The following is a 12,083-nucleotide window of genomic DNA, read 5'->3' on the forward strand; positions in this document are numbered from 1 at the left end:
CTGCCTAAATAAATAAAATACTAATAATTAATTGTTTCATTATTACATAACCTACCGGTGCTTTTTATATATAAAAAACTAACAATAATGTACTTAAAAAAAACATAACAATTATACATAAAAACTAACCTTTTTCTTGGCTTTTTTATGTTGACTAATATTTGACTGGTTATGTTCACCAGGCATTTGGTTGACCCATAGGCGCCATACTATCAGCGAATAGGCTGTTATCATGACGAGGACGGGCATAAAAAATAGTGTAGTCGACACAAATGTATAGTAGATATTTTTCATCAAATATCGTTTAACACATATACCACTGTCCTCTGAATATTCGTTAACTGCTGGCCACCGTTCCATACAATTTATTTCCGTATAGTCTCTCCACTAGTGTGTGGGTAGGTGTGGGTGTAAGTTAGATAACCGGCCATTAGATATATATATATATATTGCATGTCATCGATGATAATACAGTAATAATAATAATAAAAAAGAGAAAAAAATGAATGAAAATGAAAATTAGTTTTTATTTTAGAAAAAATAATATAATTTTTTTTCATTATTGTGTAGTAAAATAATGCTATAATAATGTAGTACTGTATTTAGATTTAATTGTAAATTTATTTTTCAAAAATTATACTATATATATACTGTTTAGTTACTATATATATTATATAAATTTTTAATACAATATTGATATTATTATTATTACTACATATATTATATATTTATTGAAATTGAAAAAATAATTCATTTATTTATTATATTCAGTCATTCATAGAAAATATTTTTTAAAAAAACTTTTTTTCTCTGAATCTATTATTATAACTTTTTTTATGTTAAATGTCAAGTTTTTTTTAATAATGATATTTTTATATTGTTTAGACATTATTGTCATGTCTATGTCGTGTATAAATATATATATACACTACTAAAACATTATTATATAGTTATTATTATTAAGTCTATAAAGTTATTACATATTTATATAATTATTAGAGAGAGAGAGAGAGAGAGAGAGAGAGAGAAACTAAAACAAATAATAATATATAAAAAAATCTATATTAACATACAGTTTATGGATAATATTAATATACGATGTGTTTAATAATTTATTATTACAACTATATGGATGAGTAAATATGTATTAATAATAATAATAATAATATTTTTTAACACATTTAGACACAATCATTATTATTATTATTATTATCATTATATGTGTCGTCTAATGAATTGTATATAACTTATGTATGTATAAATTTATATATATGTGTGTGTGTTTTTTTTTGTCTAATAGTAATAATATATAATAATTATTATTATTATACCCTAACTATAAATATATACATTTATACATATACTATATATATACCGGTACATACAGTAAAATAATAATGATATCCAAATGTGTGTCCAAACAATATATAATATATATATTATAATACTAAACACATTTTTATGATTAGTTTATGATTAGACATGAATATAACACTAACAACAACACTATGATTGCATCGATTATAGCCACAAACCACACATACAAACACAATAAAAAATAGGATAAAATTATAAGAAACAAAATCTATTGATTGTATCATATAATGATTGGACACAACTGTCCACTCAAATAGTGATTGTTTTTTCCTCATCTCTCTCTCTCTCTCTCTCTCTCTCTCTCTCTCTTTCTTTCTTTAAGTATTATATTATATATACGTATATATATATATATTGATAATATTATTATAGATTAATCTGTGTGTGTAAGTGTGTGTGTGTGTAATACAATTTACGTCAATTGTAACGACAATAAAAAAACAATATATTTTTTATAGACATGTTTTTTTATAGGATGATTATACAATTGTGTGCAATTATTTTGCATATATATACAGTATATACCATAATTAGTTAGTAATATTATTAATAATTAATTAATTTTCATTTTTATCTATTATCATAAATAATAGGAAATAATTAAAGATTATTTTCAACATAGAATTATTAGATTCTTGGAAAACTATAAAATATAATTCATAGTGAATATACTGTATATATATATATATATATTAATATACGGTATATAAATAAATTTAAAATACATTAAATATCGACAAATAGTAAAATAGCTAAAACTGTATTTTAGTATTATATATATATATATATATATATATTATGATATATTTATATTAATAAAATAATTTATTTTTCTAAAATAAAGGAAATGTGTGCTGTATATTATTATTATTATTATTATTATTATACAATATTAAATATTAGCATATTATTTTCTATATAAAGCTATATTAAAAATCTAATAATAATAATAATAATAATATTCCGTAAATCTTTATTTACATAGAAGTCTATTTTAATATAACTATATCCGTGTATTTCATTAGTGACTTTTATCAATAAAGTTAAAACTGAAAAAATAACATTTTTTTTTTTAAAAACATATTAATATAACATAACAAAAAATATATTAAATTTTATAAGTATAATCAGTTATTCTAGTAATTGTTTTCAAATTATTTTATTTACATAGACACACACACACACACACACACACATACATACACACACACATAGATATAAACCTATTAATTGTTGATATTTTAACTATTAATTTATTAAATAAATATGAAATACGTAAAGTTTGTTGTTTTCAATAACACAATCAACAATAATTAAAATAATATTAAATACATACCTCAATAATATACAATTTTCTATAGATAAGGAACGGTATGCTAACAATCATCGACAACAGCCAGATAACGGCTATAACAATACCGGTCCGCTGTTTGGTTACTCGGGCTCTGAACGGAAAAAATATGGCCACAAACCGGTCGCACGATATGGCCGACAGTGTCAGCACCGATGAGGTCAGACATGTCACTGAAAAAAAATAATAGATATATAATAATTAATATTTAAATAATAGATATTTAAAATAATATATTAGTAAAAATTTAAAGTATTAAAAAATTTACAAAAACTAAACAATACATGTATAGTATATAATTAAAATAAAATATATCAAAATAAAATAATATTTTTAATTAAATGCACTTTTAAAACTTCAACTTGAAAAGTTTTAACTAATTATTATTATTTTTCAATTAATTTATTTAATATATACATAATTATTCGTAACATTCAAAAAATATTAATATATTCATACATAATACTGTATTTTATTACTAAATTTTAATTAAATTATTATTATTATTATTTTGCATAATGTTTATCATATTAATCGTTGAAGAAATTTCTTTTCCATATAAATATCTTAAAATTTATATTACATTTAATTTTATGAATGTTTTTATTTTATTTAATTAAATAGTAGTGAATATTAGTTTATTTCATTATTATAGTATTATTATTATGAGTTATACTATAAAGTTATTATAAAGAGTTTTTTTTGGTTTCATTTTGATAAATATTTACTACTAATAATAATAAAATAATTGGAAAAAACTAATTTAATTTAGTATAAAATTATATTGTAAATAATTAGCAAATTTTTCTATGGAAAATTTCTATTGAAAATTAATTTTATAAACAATTTAAAAAAAAACAATTTATTAGTACTCTCAATGGCTAATTAATTTATTTTTTTATATTTTGCAGTAATTTATTATTATTATTATTATGTATAATATGATAAATTAGTATATTTGCAAACATTTTTTATTTTATTTGTTTGTTTGTAAATTGCAATCAATATTAATGAAATATATTTAGTATATATATATAACCCATGACTTATGTCTAAATTCATTAACTACATAGACTATAGTATAAACACAATATATATATACAATATATATATAACAAATGTCATAAAATACTATATATGTTATAAATATATTGTATTTCAATGGAAAATAAAAAAAATGTCTTATCGCACACAACTAACTATTAACAGATTTATATTATAATATATATATAATAAATTATAACTACATATTACTGTATTATATATATATAGTATATAAATAATAGTTATAAGAGTTAATGATAAGTTTAGTATATCCTTTCAACTAATGTTAATATTACATACATAATAAAAAAAAACTATTTCACAATTGTATAAATTTTATAATAATAAAAAGTTATAGATATATTTAATACATTGAAGATACATTAATAAAAAATATGTATTATACTATTTATTTATAACTTGTATAAATGTATACATGTATAAAAAAGTATATAAATGATAATAATGATAATAATAGACGATTAACAACAAAAATCAATTATTATTATTATTATTATTATTATTATTTGATATTCAATAGTTTGTGTGTGTGTGTGTGTGTGTGTGTGTGTGTGTGTGTGTGTGTGTGTGTGTGTGTGTGTGTGTGTGTGTGTGTGTGTGTGTGTGTGTGTGTGTGTGTGTGTGTGTGTGTGTGTGTGTGTGTATTGTATATGTGTTTTGTATTAAATTTATTCAACAACAAAAATATATTGTTTTTAATTGTATATATATTTTTAAATACTGTATATAATTTCTCATTTGACATTACATTTGAACTTATTGTACTTAAAAAAATATTATACAGTTGTCAATTGTGTTAAACAATTATTATTATTATTATTATTATTTTTATTGTTAAGTTATGTTCAAATCAAATCAAATCAAATCAAATCAAATCTTTATTGGCATCTCTTTCAACAAAAGCTGATTTACAAAGAAAGCCATAAATAAAATTTACAATAAAATTAACAACAATTTAAATAAAATAAAATAACATAAATATATTTATAAAGTGTTAAATTCAAACTGTTTAAGTTTGTTAATAAATTTTTTATAATTATTTTCAGATCTTATAATTAAAGGTAATTTATTCCAGTTTTCCACTCCTTTGCAAAATATAGTATTTTTAAGATAGTTTTTGGTAGCAAAAGGAGGGTTTATATGGTGAGAGTCTCTTCCTCTTCGTGATGATGTCCTATCATTATTGAAAGCAAACAATGATTTTGAATATTCAGATCCCAAACCATTTATTGATTTATATATGTAAACAATTGAATGATATTTAATAGAATTATTTATAGAAATCCATTTTAATTTATCAAAAATTGGTCGACTATTTGATAAAAAATCAGAATTAGTTATAATTCTTGCGAATCGTTTTTGTAATTTAATTATTTTATCCAAATGTGATGCATATGTGTGACCATAAATTGCTAATCCGTACTCCATTTTAGGCTTAATTATTGATTTATAAATAAAATTTAATGTATTTTCATCTAATATTTTTTTTAATCTGTATATAACATTAAATTTTTTGTTTAAATCTTTACATAAATCGTTGATATGTTCTTCGAAAGTAAGTTTGTGGTCAATGATAACCCCAAGAATTTTAGTATAATATACTCTTTTAATTGGTTTCTCATTAATAATAGGATTTATATGTTGTATACTATCCTCTTTTGGGTTTCCAATTAACATATAATTACACTTTTGATAATTTAAAACAAGTTTATTATTTTTTAACCATTTAGTAATTTCATTTAAATCACTGATAATTTTGTTGTTCAGATCTTTATAATTATTAGCATTTATGACAAGAGTTATGTCATCAGCAAAAAGATAAAGTTTTCCAAACAAATTAATTTTTGTGATATCAGACATAAATAGATTAAAAAGAAGTGGCGATAAAACAGATCCCTGTCCTACAGATAATGTGTTTATTAGTGGATCCGAAAGTTGATTATTATAACAAACAAATGAATTTCTTGACGATAGATATGATTTGAAATATTTTGTTGTATTTATGTCACAAACTTGACTTAATTTGTTTATTAAAATTTTGTGATCTATTATATCAAATGCAGATTTCAAATCAAATGTTATTAATATTGATTTTTGGCTTTTATTAAGAGAAAAACAAATATCATGTAAAATAGCAACTAATGTATCAATAGTTGAATGTCTTTCTTTAAAACCAAATTGTAATTTAGATAAAATATTATTAGTTATGAGATATGATTTAAATGTTTTTTCTATGTGTTTTTCACATAACTTTCCAATACATGATAACAAACTGATGGGTCTATAATTAGTTACTTCATGTTTAATACCATTTTTAAATATAGGGATAACTTTTGCTATTTTCCATGCATTTGGAAAAACTGCAGATTTTATTGAATTATTGACGATTGAAATTATATGAAAAATTAATGTCATTTTAAACATTTTGATGAAATAGTTGTTTACTCCAAAACAGTCCTTTGATTTTTTAGGTTGAATTTTGTTAACTATATTTAATATATCAGTTTCACCAACAAATGGTAGTTTAAATTTGTTTTCATCATTATATAAGTTATTAATTGTAAATGAATTTTCATTTATGCCATATTCACTGATTATTAAATTTTTTGGTGTTTCAACAAAATGATTGATAAATTTGTTTGCATTTAAATTGTCATTTAGATCATTAGTTTTTGCTTTTTTATTAGATTTTGTTGGAACTATTGTTTTAAGTGTTTTCCAGAGCTTAGTTGTATTATTATTACACTTAAGTATTTCATTTTCATAATATTTTTTCTTTTTTAATTTAATTATTTTGTTTTTATTATTTCTTAATTGTTTAAGTTGTAGAAATAAATTATTATTTGAATTATTATTGTTTTTTTCATTTATATAGGTTTTATGAATTTTATTGTATTTATTAATAGCAGTTAAAACATCATTATCTACCCATTTATCAATTTTATTGTTTGTAATTATTTTTGATTTTACGGGTATTTCTTCAATTATTTCATGCAATTTAGTATTTAATGTTAAACAGCATTTGTTTACATCAGTCGAATTGAAATATATTTTTGAAATTTTTTCATTCAGTTTATTAATATCACATTTTTTAAAATTTTGAAATTTATACTGAATTTTTGTTTTGTCGTTTTTGTAAACAAAATTTACTTTTCTTGAAACAAATGTTAATAAATGATCACTAAATGTAATGTCAATAACACCAGAATTTGAAATATTTGATACTTTATTAGTATATATGTGATCGATAAGAGTGGCTGAATCTGAGGATATTCTTGTATTTTCATTTATAAGTTGAGATAAACCGTGTGTTTCATAAGTTTTTATCCATTTTTTATTATCACTATTATTGATATTAATGTTAATGTCCCCTAATATTATAAGTTCATCACTTAATAAGTCCTCAATTTGAGTGATAAAAGTATGCTTAAAGTTTATCACATTATTAGGGGGATTATAGATGCATAAAATGTGGAAAAGTTTTGCATTTTTATAGTTGACTTTTAGTAATACATTTTCAAAACTATAAACATTGTGTACTTGAGATACTGCCGCTGATATTTGTTTGGACACATATATTACGATACCTCCTCCCCGGGCGCCGGTAGTCCTGTCCGAACGGTAGTGATTATAGCCGTCAATTTCGACTTCGATATCGTAGACATCATTGGTAAGCCATGTCTCGGTAATACACAAAATGTGAGGTTTTATTATAGCACAAAAAATTTTGATTTGATTTAACTTATTTAACAAACTTCTGCTATTAAAATGTATAATTTTCAAACCACGAGATTTGTTAATTTTATCATAATTATTATAAAAATCACTAATCAATGATTTTCGATTTATATCACAATTTTTATAATTATTTTCACTATAAATATTATTGCCTACATTAGACATTGACATGTGTTTAGACATGTTTTTTTATATATACGGTATATAATTGCATATTAAGAACTTTTTATAGATTAATAGTTTTTTTTTTAAATATAAATGTTATACACAATTATATTTTAATTAATAAATGAAAATTTTTCATTTTGAATATATTAAAATTACTATTCACAATAATACATATAGACTCTATATTATAGAGTAATATAAAAAGTAATATTATTGTATATCTATTTGTTTGTTTAGCAAAGCATATATTATAATATATTAATAATTATGAAATAAAATATAATTTTTAAAAAAAGCATTTAAAAATCATTTATTTTTAATAATAATAATAATAATAATAATAATATATAATTATTTGTTGAACTAAATAAATATAATAGTTTACTGTATATTATTATTAAATTCAAAAACATCCTATTTTTTAAAAATTTTTAAAAACGAGAAAATATTTATCAAATAAAATACTATTATTATTATTATAGAATATTCTGTAATTCAATATATTTGAATTTTAATATTACTAATATAATACAGATTGAATATATTTACAATAATAATAATAATAAAATTTCTTAAAATTTATATATATTTTATTATCAAGTTTAATGTTTTGCATTTATTTTTCTCTCTCTCTCTCTCTCTCTCTCTCTCTCTCTCTCTCTCTCTCTCTCTCTCTCTCTCTCTCTCTCTCTCTCTMTCATTATTTTATTACTGGACACAATTATTTTTTTTTATTGAAAAAGTGTTATTTAATCGTATAAATACTCAAAATTTTATTTATTTATTTATTTTAAATCACATTATTATTTAAATGTCAAACAAACAATATTATGTTCAAATTAAAACCCAAAACCGTAATATAATAATATTATATTATAGATGTAATAGTTATTACAATTTCACTACAATTTTAGACATTACATACATCTATCTCTATATTTATATTTAAATACACAGTATATATATATTACTAACAGTATATTATTACCAAAAAAAATTAATATTTTTTATAAATGCATTTAAAATAATAATCTTATTTTATAATATAGTTATAGTTATAATAAAATATAATTAAATTTCTATACCTGTGGACATATAAAAAAAAGTTTATAATTTTTTTCATTGTCTTATATAATAGATTTTAAATAACATTTTATTAAAATAGAAATATCTATTTAATTTATATATAAAAAAAACTAATATCTATTAATATATATATATTTTTAATTATATTGTTTGATATAATATTTTTTGTTGTTTTATACTTTTTTTCTCAATATTTATTAATATAGTGTAAAAAATTAAGTTTTCATATGTTAATTAATATGTTAAAAATACAGTACTATTCATCTAATTAAATTTTTATTTATATGTTAATTTATAATGTATATTTTTAGCATATTATGCATCAAATATGCAATATAATTTATATATATACAGTATATATTGTTTTTAACAAAAATTATTTTTAACAAAAATTCAATTATAAAAGATTTTCTTTCATTATATTATTTTTTTTATTGTAATACAATACTAAAAATAATAATAATTAGATATTTTAATAGATATTTGGTTCATATATCATATTCTGTATAATATTGTAAATAATATCTAATAAAAGATAGTTATATTAATATATATATATATATATATAATATTTCACAATACAAATGCGTAATCATTGAAAAAAATCAGTTCATATTATATATATATATATATATATATCAATATATAGTATATAAGAAAATTGTATTAAAATACTGCAGTTATCATATCTAAACTTTTATAAATAAATATCAAATAAATAAGTAATTAAATACACAATTTATAAATAAATATTTAAAAAAATTTATATATTTATATGATATTTACTTTAGTCATCTACTCTTTTATTATATATTGTCAGATAATAGTTAAAAAATAGTTATTATAAAAATATTTAATATAATGTATATTTCTATATAAATTGTATATATATTTACAAATATTGAAAATAAAACTTTTTCAAATTTATTTTTCTTATTGAATTCAGTTAAATTTAATTGTTAACAATGTCAACATATATATATATATTTAAATTTTATATCAAACAAATTATAAATATTAAACGTCTATTTAATAAACCATAAAATTGATGACTAAAAAAATTATTTCACAAAACTATTGCTGTAACTAAATAATATAAAATTATATACAAAAATATATTGACATTTATAAGTAAAAAAATAAATGCAAATAAGTAAATATTTTGTTAAACATAAATTTTCTAATAAATACATATAAACTATTTGTAATTATTTTATATTAGTATTTATTTTATAAAACATATTGTCTGTCTACTACTACTACTGTCGTGTATCAAATATTTACAAATAAATATATAAACTAAATAAAAAATATAATAATATTTAACAACATTTTCGGATAAACTTTATGTCAATATATATATAAATAAATTGATTGATTTATTATTACAATTACTGTACTATTTTGTTGCTAAAAAAATAGAAAATGTTTATCTATCTAAATCCACAAAAAAATCATTTTTATTTTTAATATTTAAGTATATCACTAAATATATCACTAAATATATATTTACATATACTATATATATATTGCGTAAAAAATTGATAAATAATTTATGTAATAAATAAATTGTTAGTAAAAAAATAACAAAATTTCATATACAGTATAATGTTGACTAAAACTGAAAGTAATTTTTTGTGATTAATAATTATTTTTAAAAAAAATAATAATTTTATCACTAATTAAATTAACTGATATGCTATGGTATCTGTTTTGTATTATATTATTAAAAACAAGTAGTCAATAGATATATAAATATAACATTATATATATATTATACTGTATATAACATCCAAATTATGTTTCAATTAGATTTTTTTTCATTATTATTATTATAATAACTAAAATTCAACAAAAAAATACATATTTATTAAACAGGAAAACATTTTAATAATTTATTTTTTGTTGTACAAAATGCTTGAATTAGCAAAATTAAAATTTATAATAAAAAGAGATAATAATTTTGTTTTAAAAAAAACAAAATGATATTAATAGTAGATTAGTTAGAAAATTCATTTAAAATAATATTATAATATTATTATTAATATTATTAATAATAAGATAATAATGACGAGTAAGTGAAATGTCGTATTAAAGTATATATACAATAAAATACAGTAAAAATATTTTATTAAATAATATAAAATGTAATTACTTTAGAAATATTAATACAATTACGTAAATGTTTGCATTAAAAAACTAGATTTTTATATTTATAAGAAAAAATTATTAAAAAATGAAAAATTAATTGAATCTATTTTTTTTATTTAAAAATTATTTTTAGCTAAACATATTTGTATAGTAGAGAGAGAGAGAGAGAGAAAGAAAAAAATAATAATAAAAATCAAATTTACATTTAAAAAACTTTTCATAAATTTAATTAAAAAAATATATTTTTTTATTGAATTGCTTTTTGTAGTATATTTTTTTTATATGTATTCATATTTAATATACATATAACAATTTTTTATTATTATCATTTTAAATAAATTACTGTATATATATATAAGTTATATAATAATAATAAAAATATAATATTTTTTAACACTTTATTTTAAGTTACTTACTATCAATAAAATCACTTTACATATTATTGAAGTTAACAAAAAAAAAGAAATAAATTTTTTACAATTTTTTTGCACAAAAAAATATTATATGGTTTTTTAATACTATAAACTAATATCTTATAAAATATAAATGTTATTAATATAAAACATTTTAAATCAATAATAAAATCTGAAATCTTTTTTTTGTTATAAATTATTTATAAATATAAAGTAAAAGTTAGTAAAAATTTTTGTATATATTTTTTGTTGTTGAGTTGAACATTAAATTCTAACTTATTATTATTATTATTATTATTATTATAGGCTAACAAAATTTAATTTAAATCATTTATTTCTAAAATAATGTATAAATTGATATAAAATTACTAATTACTAGTTCATGAAAATTGAAAACAAATATATAATTTTTTCTAATATATATATAAATCAATTAGATGTCAACTAAACGAAAATTGTTAATAATAATAATAATACTAATAATTAGTTTAAACAAAATAATGTTAGAATAATATCTTTTACTTATTTACTTGAAATTATTATCATATATATATACAGTATATATATATATATAGTATATTACTATAATATAATAAGTAATATAACTATAAATAAATAAATATATATATATTAATTGATAATAATATTGAATAACATTAATAATACATTATATGATTATTATTATTTTTTGCTCAATAGTGTCTAGTGAATATTGAATTGCTAATTGATAATGT

The sequence above is a fragment of the Oppia nitens genome, unplaced genomic scaffold (genome assembly GCF_028296485.1).
Source record: "Oppia nitens isolate AA-2021 unplaced genomic scaffold, nextdenovo-longstitch-racon4-pilon3 scaffold14_pilon_pilon_pilon, whole genome shotgun sequence".
Taxonomy (NCBI): domain Eukaryota; kingdom Metazoa; phylum Arthropoda; class Arachnida; order Sarcoptiformes; family Oppiidae; genus Oppia; species Oppia nitens.